The sequence below is a fragment of the Narcine bancroftii genome, chromosome 3 (genome assembly GCF_036971445.1).
Source record: "Narcine bancroftii isolate sNarBan1 chromosome 3, sNarBan1.hap1, whole genome shotgun sequence".
Lineage (NCBI taxonomy): Eukaryota > Metazoa > Chordata > Chondrichthyes > Torpediniformes > Narcinidae > Narcine > Narcine bancroftii.
In genome coordinates, this window is record NC_091471.1 from 344,954,927 (window position 1) to 344,973,003 (window position 18,077).

Consider the following 18,077-nt stretch of genomic DNA (forward strand, 5'->3'; position numbering starts at 1 on the left):
TCATTAGTTGACTAGCACAATAATGGAAGAAGGGATAATTAATGCTGCTGTCAAACAGCACTGAGTTAGTATAAACCTAATCACAGAAACTCACTTTGGTTCGAGCCAAAATTGACCTCATTACAGCCATGGTCCCAACAAACAGAAAAACCGAACTCCTGAGGTGAAGTCAGACTATTTGCCCTTGACATCAAGGCAGCATTTGATTGAGTATGACATCAAGGAATCTTAGCTAAACGTGGCAAAAGAATTTGTGAGAAACATTCATTACTACTGCCTCTATTAGTATTTCACTTCAAATTAAAACATGATTTTCACCATCAGACGAACCCGTGATCCCCTGGGGAAGATGACACTAACATCGACACAGAACAAGACTCCATTGGGGGCACCTTCCAAACCCACGACCTTTATCAGCAAGAAAGAAAAAGGTAGTAAAGGTTCCATTATTGTCACATTATACTGCATTTAGAATGTAACATACGTTAACTTTGTCTACCATAAGGAAGACAGAGCATCGCCATTTTGTCCAGCGCCCCTCACAGAAATGAAGCCCCAATGAGGAACGAACTCGCGATCCCTGAATAGGGCAGCAAAGCCATGGGAACAATACAACCTGGATATTGCCCTCAAAACCACACACCATCTTAACATGGAAATTTATTGCTCTTCCTCCACCATTGTTGGGTCAAAATTCTGACATCGTCCCCTTCCCCACCCCTACCCCTCTTGATAACAACATTATGGATATACCCACACCTCAGCAACTGCAGACATTCAAGAAGGCGGTTAGTTTAGTTTAGACATAGAGCTCGGTAACAGGCCATTTAGGCATATGAATCCGTGCCGCCTAATTTACACCCCATTAACCTACACCCTCTGTACATTTTGAATGGTGGGAGGAAACTAGAGCTCCTGGAGAAAACCCATGAAGACAAAGGGAGAACATGCAAACTGCTTACACACAGTGCAGGATTCAAACTCTGGTCCCAATCACTGGCGCTGTAAAGGTGTTGCGCTAACCGCTACTCCAGCCATGCCGCCCATGAGATGGCAATTAGAGATGGGCAATTAAATGCTGGCTCAGACTGCGAAGCCCACATCCCTTGAAAGAATTTTATAGAATATTCCGAATGTGCACATGTGGATTATGTAGGAAATTCACTGTTGATCAACACCCATTGAGTCTAAACAAAGGGGATTATGACACCAAGTTGTGTGATCTTTATCTTTTCATAAGTTGTCCCTCTTTATTGCCAATGAATGATTTTAATTCACTTGATAGTTTGCATATTTGAATGTTTGGAGAGACTTACAAATTTATGTTGAGTTGCTATAGAGTATTAAGATAGCTTCACCATTTGACTGACTTTAGAGAAAGAACAGAACACAGAGGCATGACTCCATTTTAACATTCAAATGGATCACAGAACACAGTAGAAGTTAATGGGTTTAAACTGTACCCAGGGCTAAACTAAATTGGCAAACTAATGAAGTACTGAAGAAATATTAGGCTTTCAGATTTGTCTCTTAATGACATCTTATGGATCCAGTGCAAATTGAAAATCCCAGGATTTTTCATAAGTGGAGAAGTCTTTCACTAACTAGAGAAACATTCTGATTTCAACCAGTGGGCAGAAACAGAACTAAATAATCAGTTCTCATATTCCAGTTGGTGGATGTTACTGTGTACAAGATAGTTTTTGGATTTGCTTGCAAGTTATGTTCAAAGTAGCTCATTGCATGTGAATTACTTTGAACTATTCCTGTGAGGCAGAACAGACTATATAAATGTAGTTTTTTTTTCTCCCTTTAATCATCTATAGTTGACCATTGTTTTAACTTTTCTCATTAATTGCAACTTCGCTCTTGTCAAAACTGATCAAACAAACATCAGGACCCCAACAAGATAGGAGCTGCATGAAAAGGTGATCTGAAAGAATAAATGATCTCACAAGGTCCCCAGCCTATTGCACAAAGGTGGGTGGTCATAAAATTAGATTGGAGTTTAAAAATTGACGAGAAATATTATACTTCAATGTACAATCTTTTTTTAAAAATTCCAAAATAATGATATCTTTATAAAAAGTGTTATCAAAAATTTAAACTTCAATATTCCCTTCTGTTTAATGGAATGGAACTTCATTTTTTTAATCCATAATATATTTCTTCTGTTGGGGAGCAGTAACATAAAGGATCAGTATCAGTCTTTGATCTAACCTCTTGTGAATCAGTAATGATGGAAACTGTATTTTGTAATGTACTGTAACCTTCACCACTCATTAGTTCAATTGTATTTGTTTTCCAGTCAGAACGATGAAGAATTCAGGCTTACATCAAAAATTAGTTCAAGGTTAGAACACAAAATAAAAACATGCAGGGCTTTTTCCTTACTCACAACCATTTAAGATCTCCATAAAGTTATAGAGCACAAATTCTACGAGCCAAATTCATTATTTTATGCGCAGCTTATTCCCAAGCATCTGACTTGCTGTTGCCATGGAAAACTATGATCCAACCTCTACTTTCTCAAATTACTTCACCTCCTGAATTTTTATTTCAGGTATTTCCCTGCTATCCGAAAGTAGAGCGTTTCTACAAAACCTTTCGTAAGCCGAAATAGTGTAAAGCAAAGAAGCAATTACCGCTCGCTGCAAAACAAATGCAGAACGCTTGCTCTTTTCTTCGTAAAAGTGAAAAGATGTACTAATATAGATCTTTCATAAAAGCAAGGTGGAATAAAGTGAACTTTTGAAAAGCGAGGAATACCTGTACTTGATTTCGTCATTAAGGCTCAGTTTGTGACCCAGAATCGTATTTCTATTAGGGTAGCTATTCCAGTCCATTTAAAAATGACAGATCATTTTCTGCACACTTTATTCTTATGTTTCAAATGAGCTAAATGAGTTCCTCTTTTCATTTAGATTTCAGTCTTTCTCTAATAGGATCTCCGGTGCAATATCAATGCAAGCAACATTTAGGTGATTTAAAAAGTCCTTTCTGAATGTATAGGCTGTGGAATAACAGAGCCATAGGGAGCGATGACAATGGTTTCTTTTTCATGTGTTTATCTTTGGGCATAGTCTCTTTACCTTCAGATCAATGACTCCAAAAGTCTTTCAATGGCCACATTTTACTCTCCAGCTTGGATTGTTTGTTCTGATATTATTTCATCAGGATGTGTTCAGATTAATTTCTTATGGACAATTCTCTGATGCTGTTAATCTTTAGCAAACTTAAAATGTGTTATTTCATTCAATATCAGGTTAAGTATTATGAGGTAATTTTATACATTATGAAGTTTGGTGAATGCCTTCCTTGTCCAACTGCCACTCAACTAATTAAAATAAAATATCGACGTCAAGACCATGAAGGTCAAATGTTCATCTCTACAATGTCCCATGCACTTTTGATGCTGAAATTAATTTGAAAAATTTAGACATAGTAACAGGTCCTTCCGGCCCATGAACCCGAGCCACCCGAATACCTCAATTAACCTACAGCCCCCGTACGTTCTGAAAAGAGTCTAAAGCTAAATTTATGTATCAACCCCACTGCAGATTTTGGTCACATGAAGATAATAAAAAGCATCTGTGCCAAAGTGGTCTAATTCAGACCATGATCTATCTTCCTGCCACCTCATCTGGTTTTGGCTTATCAGTAAAATGGATATATTGTTATCTGCCTTTCAGCTAAGTCATTGAATAGGTTGTAAACAGTTGAATCCTGAGAACTTATTTCTGTGAAGACAGACAATAAATATTTGTTTAACTGATCTGCCATTTCTTTATTCTTCAATTAATTTTTATCTTCAATTAATTTTATCTTTTATCTTTGTATATGCAGCCCATATTTAATTTTGCAGATCCCCTTTTTACATGCTGGAAAAGTTCTTATTATAAATAATATTCATTTCTTGTCTACCTTCATGTCACTAAACTCATTTTTCAAATCTGCCTCATCAACCTACTCCTCAAACCTCAGTCACTGTTTAAATTTAAGGCCTTATTTCCATATTTAACCAAATCATTCTCAAATATAGCATGAAAGTATATTGCATTAAAATCATTATTCTCTGTAAGATTCTTTACTATAAGGACTCTAATTAATTGCTTGTGTTATTAGATGGTGCAAAGCATCATGAATCCGGTTGGATTCTTCATTTATGTTTTGGAAAACTATCTTGCCTATATTTCATAGACACACCCTCCAAGTATTCTGTAAATTTGTTTGAATCCCACATGATTCAGGAAAGTGCAAGTTATTTTCAATGGTATTTTTGACCTGTTGTCATTTGTTGTGTCATCAGAACTTAGCTTATCCCTACTTTGTTTTTGGACAAAGTCCTTTCTGTTCAGTACTTCTCATCCTTTATTTTTGAGCAGGCTAAGTCCTTTCCTATTTGGAGAAATTTTTCTAAAAAATATTATTATTCTGGACTTCTCAGCTCCTACCTTCAGTCAGCCTGCAAATGTATCTACTTAAGTTTTAGAATCAAATCTATTTACCTCAATTTGACTGTATTTACCTCAATTCAGAAAGTAAAGATTTTAAGGTTACCCTTAGAATTAATAAAATAAAAATCAATAATGTGGAACCATTGGCCATCCTGGGTGAATGGGCAATGAACGACCAGCACATACAATAATTGTTAATTCTTCCAATTATAAAAAAAATTCTAAGGGGCCACACAATTTCATAAATTGAAATTTTCTATCTTTGATATTATATCTAATTTTCTCTAAACTTAAATAGGTCATTACATCATGTAACCACTGTGTATGAGTAGGGGATGAATCATCTTTCCATTTCAATATAATTGCTCATCTGGCTATCAACGTGGTAAAAGCGAAAACTTTTTTCCTGAGACACTGACATAAGTTAAAAAGGCAAATGGTATGTTGGCCTTTTTATTTTAAAAAATATTTTATTAAGTTTAACATATAAGCATAAACACAAAGTTGACAACTACATAATAGTGCATTTGTAAACGAGTAAGCATGCACAAGAGGGTTTGAGTATAGGAACAAGGATACCTTACTCCAGCTGTACAGGGCCTTGGTGAGACCCCACCTGGAGTATTTTGTGCAGTTTTGGTCACCTTATCTAAGGAAAGATGTTCTTGCAATGGAGGGAGTGCAGAGGCGATTCACCAGGCTGATACCTGGAATGGCAGGAATGACTTAGGAGGAAGGATTGCGCAAATTGGGATTGTACTCGCTGGAGTTTAGAAGATTGAGAGGGGATCTCATAGAGACATATAAAATTCTGGCTGGACTGGACAGAGTGGATGCAGATGGGATGTTTCCAAGGATGGGAAAATCCAGAACCAGGGGCCATGGTTTGAGGATAATAGGCAAACCATTTAGGACCGAGATGAGGAGGAATTTCTTGACCCAGAGGGTGGTGAATCTGTGGAATTCATTGCCACAGAGGGCAGTAGAGGCAGGTTCATTAAATATATTTAAGAGGGAATTAGATCTATTTCTTCAGTATAAGGGTATTAAAGGTTACGGAGAGAAGGCGGGGATGGGATACTGAACAGCCATGATCTCGTTGAATGGTGGAGCAGGCTCGAAGGGTCGAATGATCTACTCCTGCTACTATCTTCTATGTTTCTATGTTTAAGTTTATCTTAATCATGAGAAAAATCAAACAAAGCAATTAATGGGCAAGATTCCAAATTAATTTTAAGAATCATTGATAAAGTTTTAAAAATGCCCTTCCAGAAACTCTCTAAACTTTGGCACTCTCAAAACATATGAATCAGGGAAGCTTCAAAAATTTTACATTTCTTACATAATGGATCAATATCTGCATAACACTGAGCTAATTTAAATGTGGACATATGAGTTCTGTGTACCACCTTAAATTGTAATGAGCAACATCTTGCACAAAATGAGAAATCATTAATCAAGCTGAGAGTAGAGTACCAATCTTCATCTGAGAGTGTTAAATTCAAATCTCATTTCCAATTGCTCAATCTCTGCCATGGGATATGAATTTAAATCCAATAAATTATTATAGATATATGATGTTAATCCACCAAGAAAATAAAACCATAATTTAAAAAAAATCAAGAATATTAGTGTTGGTAATTTGTGAAAAATCTGAAAGTTTAAACAGAACAAAATGTCTAATTTGTAAATATCTAAAAAAAGTTCCACATTATTGATTTTTCTTTTATGAATTCTAGGGGTAACCTTGATTAGAAGGAGGGGTTAGATTGGAGTTAGCTTTAGTTTTTAATGAATTTTTCCTTTATTTTATACAAGTTATTTCAATGGAAGGGATTAACATGGTTGCATGGATCAATTCAATTAAATGTTTTTGAAGTATTACAAGCAATTATTGATGTCGTTTTATCAAAATTTTTCCATTGGCTTTTTTTGTGCATGCTTACTCGTTTACAAATGCACTATTATGTAGTTGTCAACTTTGTGTTAATGCTTATATGTTAAACTTAATAAAATATTTTTTAAAATAAAAAAAGAAAGTAAAAATTTCCCTCTCTCTTTCTCTGCATTGGAGCTTTTCTCCCTACTCAGTGTTATGATCCTAACTTGAGTACAATAATTAAGATGTGTCCTGCATTTAATACTTTGCATCCTAATAAAGCATTGTTATTGTTTTACAAAGAAACTTAGAACAAACGATACCTCCAAATGTGGCCGTTGATGTGATTGATGTGATCTATTTGGATCTTTGTTTGAAGAGGGCCCACAAAATCATTGAGGACCCCTAACACTCTGCATACAGCATCTTTCAGTGACTCCGATCGGGAAAGAGATACAGGAGTATCAGAGCCAGAACCACCAGGCTGAGAAACAGCGTCTTCCCACAGGCAGTGAGAATGCTGAATGAACTGTCTTACAAACTGTCCGAGGCTCTACAATTTATGAAACAATATTTATTTATTTTTTCAATATGTGTATATGCACTGCATATGCATCATTTGTCTGTATGTATGTAACATCGAGATGTATGTCTGCATGCTTTTGCCCCTAGGACTGGAGAACGCTTTTTTCATCAGGTTGTACTTGTACAGTTGGATGATAATAAACTTGAACTGGAACTAATATCGCTAAGACAATTAGTTAACCATTATCATGAGACCATTTGAAGAATCTTGTTTCCCCCTGACTGTAAGCTGCCATGTGTTGGTTTCCTTTGTTCCAAATATGATTAGATTTAAAGAAAAATACACCACTAGATTTAAACTGTTTGCAAATGCCTTGAATTTGTGAAAGGAAATTTTCCATATTCATGTTTTTCTTTGTTTCTTGTTTTATTTGAGGTAGTAAACTTAGGCTAGAGCTGTATGAAGTACGATAGAAATTATTGATGCACAATATATTCTTTTCAAAATGCAAATTAACCTGTAAATTGCAACCCACTGGTTGCAGGGAACTCTTTTTTTGCAATCAATAACATTCAAATTGAACTCCAAAGCAGTAAAGATCTGCAAACAAGCAAACAAGAACATTCTCCATAATAGTTCATTAATTCTTGGATTTTTTCAAACATCCTGCTCAGTCTCATCACATAGTTAAGGAAATAAATAATGATTCTACATGATGCAATATGATCCCTTTATTGTCATTTAAGACCAGACTGTAAAACAGAACACAGTAAAAAACAAGATACCCTTCTTCCAAACCATAATGCTACCTACACATCATGAGATTACACAAAAACAATGCAGACAACTCAAGACTACACCATTCTTATACCAGACAAAACAAAACAATAAAAGCTACATGAGACTGAAACACACCTACACAGAGCTACATATTGATTTTAAAAACAGTGCAAACAATACAGTAAAAGCTGAAAAACTAGACAATAGTCAAGTTAAATTTTTGTAGACTTAGATTTTAAAAAAGTCTTGCAGCTTGAAGTGAAGAACCAGCACACAGTTCTCATGTCCATACGGGCCCAGAAGCTTCGGCACAATAGCGACAGAGAGACCAAGCAACCTGCTCGCCAACCCCACCATCCGCCGCAGGGCCCTGCTCTCCAAGACGGCACAGCCTCCAGAACACGGCCGCTCTGTGCTCCCCGACACTTCCACTGCAGAACACACAGAGCTCCAGATCCTCCCATGCTTTTATGCTACAGGTATATATGATTTATAAGCTCTGTATGATGTAGAATTGATAGGTATTCACATGCCCAGAAGTAAATGTGGAAACTCACTTAAGCTGAATGTATAATAGGCCTCTTGTGATTGTAGCTGAAGTAATAGTACAAGTGACAAAAATTCCCATTAAAAATGCCTTCACAGCCTTTCTACCACAATGAACTTTCAGTTAGTGTACGTTGTAGGTCAAAGGGTTGTGAAGTGGAATGCAAGACAAATAAGAATTCTTTCTCCTTGGTGTGCTAAGATGCAAAGATGTCTGAAACCATTTACATGCCCGCAGGAGATCGATAGAACATTAAACCATTTGTTGTATCAAAGCTGTATTGCTACTGAGTTGTGGCTGCCCCAAGCATTGAAAACACAGTACATTCAGACCAAACAGTAATGGCAAATTAGGAATAACATTCGGATCTTAAGTAACAACTAATAAAAACACAAAAATGGGCAAAACCCATTATCCTTGAAATAGATGACATTCCCAGGGCCTCAGTATATTTTATTTTTGCTGTAGTTACTGGAAGCAAACATTACAGCAAAAACAAATTGCATTTTGGTCATGATAAAACCAATGAAGCAAAGCTTTCATCTTTCATCCCTGTATCTGTTCGTCCACCTATTATCAAAGTAGCAAATCACAAATGGATACACAAAATAAAGGCACAATTCAGAGGGAAGCTTCCAGTGGCACTACAGACTCTTCAGATATCTACCTGGGGTTATTCAATAGAATAAACCTGTCAAACATGAACTGTCTTTCCAGATGCAGTTTTTTTGTTAATTATCTGGCTCTGAGTGTTATTCATTTGACCTTGAATGTCTGCTGCTACTGTAGGATGTGATGTAACTCTTTGATGCAAGTTCTGGGCAATTCCTGATGTAAAATTGAATATATCTTATAAATATCACTCTGTAATCTTTAGTTTAAAGTGAATTTTACTTAAGAAATTACTGTTTAGAAGTCGTATCTGTTGGAATTTTACTAGCTGAATCCTAATCATCCATTATTAATATTTTTAAGGCTCAATCCACAGTTGCATATTGAATCAATATGTTTTGATACTCCAGTCTCAGAAGCGTCACAGTATGAGATTCGAGAGGATTTACACATACACTAAGAACGCAGTCCTTTGCCAATTTGCCCAGGGATCAGATAAATATTCTTGCAGTGTCAAATGCAATACTGCTAAGTTTCCAGTCCAAAATAAATAGACATTAATGGCAGAAGTCACCCCTCTACTTTCAGTAAGTGCATGCTTATCTACAATTTACTCATGGCAGGAAAGATTTAGACAGGTTGATCCTCAACCAAAAGCAGCATTACTATTCAACAATTATTAGTCCTGTGGTGAAAACTGGCCTGTGCATTAGTCTAATTACAAACTACTCCAGGTATCATTTCATAGAGTTATTGATCTATGGCACAGTACAAAGGTAAGTTTGTTGAAATGTTGAATACCTTGATTACAGCATGATGGAATATCATTCATGTGTAAATCCAAAGTTTCAGGGAAAATAGCAATATTAGAACTAAAGGAGGCCATTTAACCTGTCTGCTCTTTCCTGATATTCAAGTAGATCAATGGAAATCCATGCCTAAAATCCATTTCCCCACTTTTTCTATATGTTCCTTGATCCACTTATCCATCTCATCTTAAAAGTTATAGTTAGAGACTTTGGGTTGGGATGCTTCCAAATCTCCTCTAACCTTTGTGTCAAATATGGTCTTTGAATCACTGTTATATGTCATTTCCCCCCACCCCCCCCAACTGCCCCCAACCACTCTCCCTCATCCTACGCCCACTTTTAAAATTATATGCTTTTCCGTTGGTTCCCCCAGCAAAAACTAAAATAATAAGTTGTAAATTACATATTTTAAATTGAGCACAGATGACTTTATGGTTGGTTCTAAGTCAGTGAGAAGCAGATGAACAAGTTTATTATCATCTGTCTCTGCATGTACAACAAATAGATTGTAGGCATTTTTTAAAAATCTGATCATTGGGAGATCAGATGTGAACAAGGTGAGAAAATGTAACTTCCTGGGAGTCACTATCTCGGAGGACCTTTCCTGGACCCAACATACAAATGTCATTGTGAAGAAAGCACGACAGTGCCTCTAATTCCTCAGGAGTTTGCGGAGGTTTAGTACGTCATCGGAAACCTTTGCAAAGTTCTACTGACGTGTAGTGGGAGGTGTGCTAACTGGCTGCATCTCAGCTTGGTAGTTGGCACTGCCCAGTACATCACAGGCAAAATTCTCCCGCCATCGAAAAATATCTCCATGGAACACTGCCATCGGAGAGCAGCTACAATCATCAAGGATCCGCACCATCCAGGACATGATCTGTTCTCACTGCTGCCATCAGGAAAGAGGTATAGATGCCACAGGACTCGTACACCAGGTTCAGGAAGCGTTGCTCCCCCTCCACCATCAGACTCCTCAACAACAGACTCAATCAGAGATTCATTTAAGGACTCACAATTTGTACATTTATTACTGATTTTGTTTTCTGCATTCCACTGTCAGTTAGTTTACATTTCTCTCTTTTTGTATACATATAATTGTTTTTGTTTAGTTTACATTTACCAAAAAGTAAAAATTCTGCCTGGCCCACAGGAAAAAGAATCTCAGGGTTGTATGAGACGTTACCCTGACAATAAATTTGAACTTTGAACTGATGTAAATCATTGGTGAAAATTTTAGTTCTGTCAATTGCCTCCCCTTATTTGGAATAACACACACAAATGCTGGAGGAACTCAGCCAGTCTCACAGTGTCTAGATGAGGTAAATATATATATTACTGATGTTTTGGGCTCGAAATGTCAGTAATATATCTTTATCTCATCTAGACGCTGCGAGACTGGCTGAATTTCTCCTGCATTTCTGTTTTTTTTTAGCAGGCAGTGTCTGCAGATTTTATTATTTCACTACTCTTATCTGGAGAATGTTATCCAGGAATCTTGAATATTGATGTTAAAACATTTTTCCAAGTCACTCCTATGAAGACACAAATTCAAAAAAAAAATTTGCTTCATGGCATCTTCATTGTCAGAATTCCAGAGAGAAATACTCCCTCATTCTCATTTTTACCATTGACTTAATGAAGAGAATTTCATCAACTTTAAATTAAATCAACCTGGGTAGTTGACATTATTATAGATTGATGAATGATAGATTGGACAATAAATTCCACATTTGAGTTTCTGTATAGTGGGAGAGATTTTTTTTTAAATTCTTTGCCAGCCCCTTAGGGTTAAGAGTGATTTGTTTCCATTCCAGAACTTTTGTTACCAATGTGTAATGCATGAAATTTGCAGGTTGAGCTGCAGGTGAAGCCCGGTAGGTAGGTGTCATTCACCACTTCCACTCTTAGTGCTTGTTCACGTGCCCCCATCAGAGACACAAAGATAGCTCAGCACCTTCCTGGATGATTACCTGCCACTATGAGTGATCTTGGACTAAAGATTCCCATAAACTGTTTTTTTCAACAAGATTTTGAAGATAATCTTGAGGCATTTTCTCTCTCCTCCTGGACATCCCTTCTTTTGATGGAGCTCAAAGTAGGATGCTTGTTTCAAGACTCTGATGTCAGGCATGCCCGATGATATATTTCACAGTTGGCCCTGGGCAATATAGGTTCTCTGATGCCCTGAAGTTTCACCTTCTGATCAGAAAAAAATAATCTATTCATTGCTAAATTCAGGTAGGCTACTTCTCTTCAGCAGAATGTGAGGTGCTCTCTATTCAATATACAAAATCCTGAAGATGCTTGGCAGTGTAAACACCAGGTTGATGAAATCCTCTGACTGGTGTATCTAGACCTAGGGTAATCACCTCAAAATAAGGGATTTTCCATTTATTAGTAGATTCAGAAGAAATGTCTTAAATGTTTGGGATTCTCTACCCAAGAGGGCTGTGGAATATCATTCACTGGATAGATTCAATGTATCGATCAATAAATAATTGGATATTAAGATATTGAAAAGATATGAAGATAATGCAGAAAAGTGGTGCTAACAGAACCCTGATTTTACTGAATGGTGAAGCAGACACCAGGGGTTGAATGGTCTACAGTTGTTAATATTTCTTATATTCTTAGTTTCAAAAAGCATGCTAATGCAGAATTAACTCCACCATCTTGCAGGGTTTGCTAATATGACTACATTGCATTTATGTCCACAATAATTTGACAATTAAATAAGGAATATAATGGAGCTTGACATATAAATTTCAAAGAACAGAGGGGCAACAAAGGTGCACCAACATTGAAGGAATTAATAACTCAAGAAAATGTTGTAAAAATGTGCTTTCCACAGTCTCTGTTGTTCCAAATAGAGTTGGAATTTCAATTGCCTCAGGGATGCTTTAAACGTTAACGGATGAAGTGTGGTATTGCATAGAGGTAGCCTCAGCTCTAGACCCTGTTCATAATAAACTGCCTACATGATGTGTACCTTTAAGGTCACTCTCAAACCAGGCATATCCATGATAATGGGAACTTTTTTTAAATGTCTGAAGTCAATTAGTGCTTTGAATTTTTGACTTCAGAGCAGTAGGTTTTTTTTGGCAATGATAGTGGGATGAGCTGGATACGAACTGCAAACAAAATTGATTGATGAGCAGATTGACTGTGAGTTTATTCGAGGTAAGAAGGAAGGTCTATTTTATGTAGACATGTTTCATTCCATTTAATGTAGGAGACATTATTCTGTGGATGAAGTTGTGGGTTTTAGCTCATAACTATCCAGGAAATTTACTCTCTGTTTCTTCCACGAAGTATTTGGGCAATAAGGGACTCTGTTCGAGCTTGGATAGAAGTAAGATTCTACAAATTGTGACAGGAAGAGATAGCATCAGATACAAATATTACAGAAGGCTGGCATCCAAAAAGGACACGCACAAAAATTCTAAAAGAGGATAAAAGAGTTGGGACGGGCCTGGTAAAGTTGGCGTCGTGGTTAACGCAATGCCTTTACATTGCCAGCGATCTGGACCGGACCAGAGTTCAAATGCCATGCTGTCTGTAAGGAGATTATACGCTCTCCCCGTGTCTGTGTGGGTTTTATCCGGTGTCTCCCACCGTTCAAAACGCACCAGGGGTGTAGATTAATGGGATGTAAATTGGGCAGCATGGACTCATGGGCCAAAATTGCCTTTTACCATGTTGTATGTCTAAATATAAATTTAAGGGAGGATCTCATTGGAGAAAATAATTCCCTGCTGCAATGGTGAACTGCTCAGGTTTGGAAAGAGTTACTGATGCCCAGGCTACAGATCAATGATAATTTATTTTGAAGGACAATTTTTTCCCTCTGGAACATTGTGATTAATTAATTGACAACAATGCTTATTTGCATCCATTTAATATAAACTAAAATAGCGTTTTGTTCATGGTAAGGCAAGGATACACTAATAAAAACATTAGAAATGCTGAGGAACTCAGCAGGTCTCACAGCATCCATAGGAGCCAAAGATATATTGTCGATGATTCGGACCTAAGCCCTTCTTCAAAGTATGAAATGAAGCAGGCAGTGCCTGAATAAAAGATATGGAAGGGGAGGAGTACTGACCAATAGACAAGGAGGTAATAATTGGATATGAAGAAGAGGCCAGGAGAGAAGAAGGTGAGAATTGATTGGGGGTAGCAGGGAGGTGGGGGGGGGGGGGAAAGGGTTGGCTCTGTGAATGCAGACCTGAGGTAAAGGAAACAGAAGGAAAAGAGAAAAGAGAGAGAGCGAGAGAGGATTACAGGAAAGGAGACATGGGGGAGGGGTGGTGTGAGCTGATGGAAATCGAAGAAGTCGATGTTGATGCCATCTGGTTGGAGGGTGACCAGACGGAATAGGAGGTGTGGTTCATTCAATTTGCGGGTGGTTTCAGAATACTCAGAGAGCAAAATAATAGGTTATGCATTAAAGTTTTCTCAAACTCAGCACATCAAAGAATTTTACAACCAAAGAGTAGTTACTGTTATATTGTAGCAGAGCAAACTCTGACAAAAACAATGATCGGATATTGTTTATTTGGCAAGGAGATTAATAACAGCGGCAAAAGGTTAAGACTAAGACTAGAATCCAGAAACAAGAGACATGGTTTTTCAAGCGTAGGAGAGGGGACTTGATAGAGGTGTTTAAGATTTTAAAAGGGACAGACAGAGTAAATATGGATAGGCTTTTTCAATTAAGAAAGGGGGAGATTCAAACTAGAGGACATGGTTTAAGATTGAAGGCGGAAAATTATAAGGGGAACATGAGGGGAAATTTCTTTACGCAGAGGGTGGTGGGGATGTGGAATGAGCTTCCGGCAGACGTGGTCGAGGCGGGATCATTGGTTACATTTAAGGAAAGACTGGATCGTTACATGGATAGGAGGGGACTAGAGGGGTATGGACCGGGTGCTGGTCAGTGGGACTAGGAGGGTGGGGATTTGCTACGGCATGGACTAGTAGGGCCAAACTGGCCTGTTCTGTGCTGTAAGTGGTTATATGGTTATAATCCCACCCGAGGAGTTGGGAAATTCAAGTTCGAGTAAATCTGAAATAAGAAGTAAACACCAATCAGCATGACCATAAAAAGCCACTGGACTTCTGTGAAAATAACTACTGTTCTTTATTAATGCTTCTCTAGTGATTCCTTCAAGTAAAATAAATCTCCTACTGTTTGAAATATCTGGCCTAAACATGACTCAAGAACCACCAATGTGATGAGCTGCCTCTAAAATAAGCCACATTGTTCAGAAGGCAATTAGTGTGGCAATAAATGCCATCATTTCCAGTGATTCCCATATCTTATGAGCAACTAGATTTTTTTAAAAAATCGGGTATAAATTACAAAGTGACTTCCTGTTTCAATTTGTACTGTTGCTTAAAATGGAAAATCATGTTGTATATTATCTAGATTTTTGCAAACTGAACCTGGTCTTGGGTAATCTGTTGGAAAAAGGTCTTGCCCAAACATTAAAATCGATTAAAGGGGATTGTGATTATATCCAGAGCAGTTTATCCTTCACATGATAATGTAAAATAAAGTTTAACTATTGTTTCCCACTTCACCGTATAGTCCACGACTCAAAATGAGCATTTAATATATCCCAGAAAATATTCTGCCAAAACTAAACACAGACCCTTTTAGCACTGGACTGTCTCACCATAATGATAATAAACATAACTGTACTGTCACTTAACTGATGACAGCTCCACATACCAATAGAAAATTAATTTAAAGTCACTGAAGGTTTTGAAAAATCATTTACTCCAGTAGAATAAACAGAATATCTTACTGGAGACTGGGTTCCATTCTATCTTTCACTGCCTGTGGCCTTTGAATTATGGGTCTTTCAAATATGGCCATGTATGTATCCTGCCAATGAACCACAATAGGTTTATTCTTGTACTAGCTCTCGTCGTAACATTATAAATTGAGGGGAGCATGAGCAAAAAAGTACCAAAGAGAATATTGACTTTCAAACAAGTTCTGGTTCATTTACAGGGGCATCTCAGTGCACACGGTCAGTGCGAATCCTAATGTCTGGTAGAGATAGCATTCCCTCCAGAAATGTCCAGATAATTATTTCAAGCCTTGAGCTCTCCTTTGTTCATTGTACAATTCAGATTAGTAACCAGGTATGCGTCTTTCAGCGAAATGAAAGCAATTGCAATATTAACAGTGGAGCGGGTAACAGTTCAATAGTTCTATGGCATCCTGAACCACAGAACAATGCTATTCTATCCCCGTTCTGCTTAGGTTAACGCTCTCTCAAAAGTACAGCAAAATTTATTTTCTTCTGAAAAACAAATCTTTCACTCCTCATTAATTTTGTTCCATGATTTTATTGCTTTTGCAAGTTTGCATTTCCCTTGATATATCTTAAATTAGTATGGGGGGGAAATAATTCATTTTGATTTTTTTTATTGCAAGAATATTGCTTTCCTTGGAAAACATTAAAACACACCAGGAGCAAACACGAACTTTAAATACATTTGCATGGAATAGTTCTGTCCCTTTCATAATTTGCAGGGATGAACCGAAATGAAATGGATCATATGTGTATATTACAAATGCACACAGTGAAAAGTACATAAAAACATCAATCCAGTTCATCACCACCAAGGTCACAGCTTCATGATCATAGACGGAGAATTTTATAGTGGCACAACTGTAATTAAACATTCTCCCATCCTAGCTCAGCTGCAAGAACTCGATAAACATCAGCACTTATTCCTCATAAGAAAGTCTTTCATTTATTCCTGGTTGATCTTATATTACAAATAATCTGCTTATACAGAAAAAAATTCCTGTGATCTGGAAAACAAGCAACCAGCAGCCTGAAGCAATCGGCAAACAAAAAATCACGGAAAATAAATAGGTAAAAATTGGCGTGCCTTGCGGTTAGTTCACCCGTCACTCAATATGCAAGCTCAAGTAACCGGAAAATACACTTATCCAGCATCTACCCATCCCCTTAGGTGCTGGATACAAGGGGTTTTACTGGAATTAGGGAAATTCTCAGTATTGGCCAAGTGTTAAAAAATTATAGTAGACATTAAATACCAGTTTTCAAATTTGAACTTTGCCCTAGAGTGGCCATTTGTGGAAGTGAGAGTATTTAAAATGGTTCCCATTATTAACAGTTGTCCCTAATATAGAGAACAGGAGGTTAGCCTCACCTAGAATCAAAATTAAAGAAAATAAGGTGAGATCAAGTTAAGTGTAATGCATTTTGACATCCGGTCAGATCTTTGGAGTCTTTAAATGGTATTATCATTCAGGTGATACAGAAAGGTGGATGTGCATGATAGATTTTGGAAGGAAGGAGGGAAAAATAAGATAGTCGAGGTAGCAGAAAAGATCAGAGAGAACATGAGTGAAGTAAAGTGCATTAAATGGACAGTTAAACTGCCTGACATGCTTAGTTTTTCCAACAATTTTTTCTTTTATTTCAGATTTCCAGCTGTTTTTTGGAGGGGTTTCAAAACAATGGATTCTCTTACCCATTATCCCTCACTTTGCTTATCATTGAACCAACTCCATAACTCAATGGAGCACACATTAGCATATAGGTCCACAGGATCAGAATGAACAAGAAGGCCTTCACTTGCAGTCATCATATGCTTTTACTGCTCCTTGCTCCTCATCCATTTCACACCCTTTTCAAAAAGATGTGAGCATGGTCATAAGATCTGGAGGAGATTGGACGTGACACTGCACCCTCACCAGGTATGACTTTAATTCTGCTAGATTCTCAGACATTGGTGCATTGGTGATGCTCTCTGTTTAACTGGTAGTGGTCCACAGCTATTGGCTTTTAAATCAACAATGTTCAATTTGTACCTTACTGGAACAATGACACCTTTTTATTTCTGCCTTGACCTAGATTTCTCAGAATGAGAATATTGCATTTTGTAGGAGATCACTAAAGCCTGTTACTCTTCCCCAATCCCCTCAGCAACCAATGAGGCAGCTGGACCACCTCACAATCAAATTCCCTCTGATTGAATGCTACCCAATGACAGAAATGGGTGCATCGTTCTTCCTGGGAGAGAGAACATCACGATCAGCATTTTTTTTTTACTCAGTGGTGATTAATAATATGTGCCGATCAGAAGTGAATAAAAAGAATTCATGTTTACCTCTGTGTCTGAATAGGTAGCCACTCTCTTAATCCATGTTAGCTGATTTTTCCTATTGAGTTCAATGCAATCTTACAATGCTTTGTACTGTTTTACAAATCTCAATAGGTTGTTTCTCTGAACCTGTTCAAGAGCATAGCCATCAGAGAAATTGCGGCAGATGTATTCACATCTGGCATTTTGGATGGCCTCCATCTAACCCTGTGCACTTGTCATCTTGTGTCTCAAACACGTATGATGAAGTGAACTGATTATAGACAAAACTCACCTTACTGTTGTCATTCACGTCACCAGAAATGTG

The 18,077-nt window shown here is 37.4% G+C and overlaps 2 long non-coding RNA genes across 11 annotated transcripts in view; both read left to right on the plus strand.

Moving 5' to 3' along the window:
- LOC138759328 (uncharacterized) overlaps window positions 1–7,079 on the plus strand; it is a 189,310-nt gene extending 182,231 nt beyond the window's left edge. For 5 of the 10 annotated variants that reach the window (XR_011354733.1, XR_011354734.1, XR_011354737.1 and 2 more), the window contains 3 exons: window positions 325–431; window positions 1,898–1,980; window positions 6,640–7,079. This is a non-coding gene — a long non-coding RNA (uncharacterized lncRNA). Of the gene's footprint in view, window positions 1–324; window positions 432–1,897; window positions 1,981–2,308; window positions 2,354–6,639 lie in introns of all 10 variants that reach the window. The other 5 variants (XR_011354738.1, XR_011354748.1, XR_011354752.1 and 2 more) reach the window with 3 other exon arrangements.
- A 10,021-nt stretch (window positions 7,080–17,100) lies between these two features.
- The window catches only part of LOC138759335 (uncharacterized), a 35,555-nt gene continuing 34,578 nt past the window's right edge, over window positions 17,101–18,077 (plus strand). Inside the window, exon 1 of the long non-coding RNA XR_011354787.1 lies at window positions 17,101–17,363. This is a non-coding gene — a long non-coding RNA (uncharacterized lncRNA). The remainder of the gene's footprint in view (window positions 17,364–18,077) is intronic.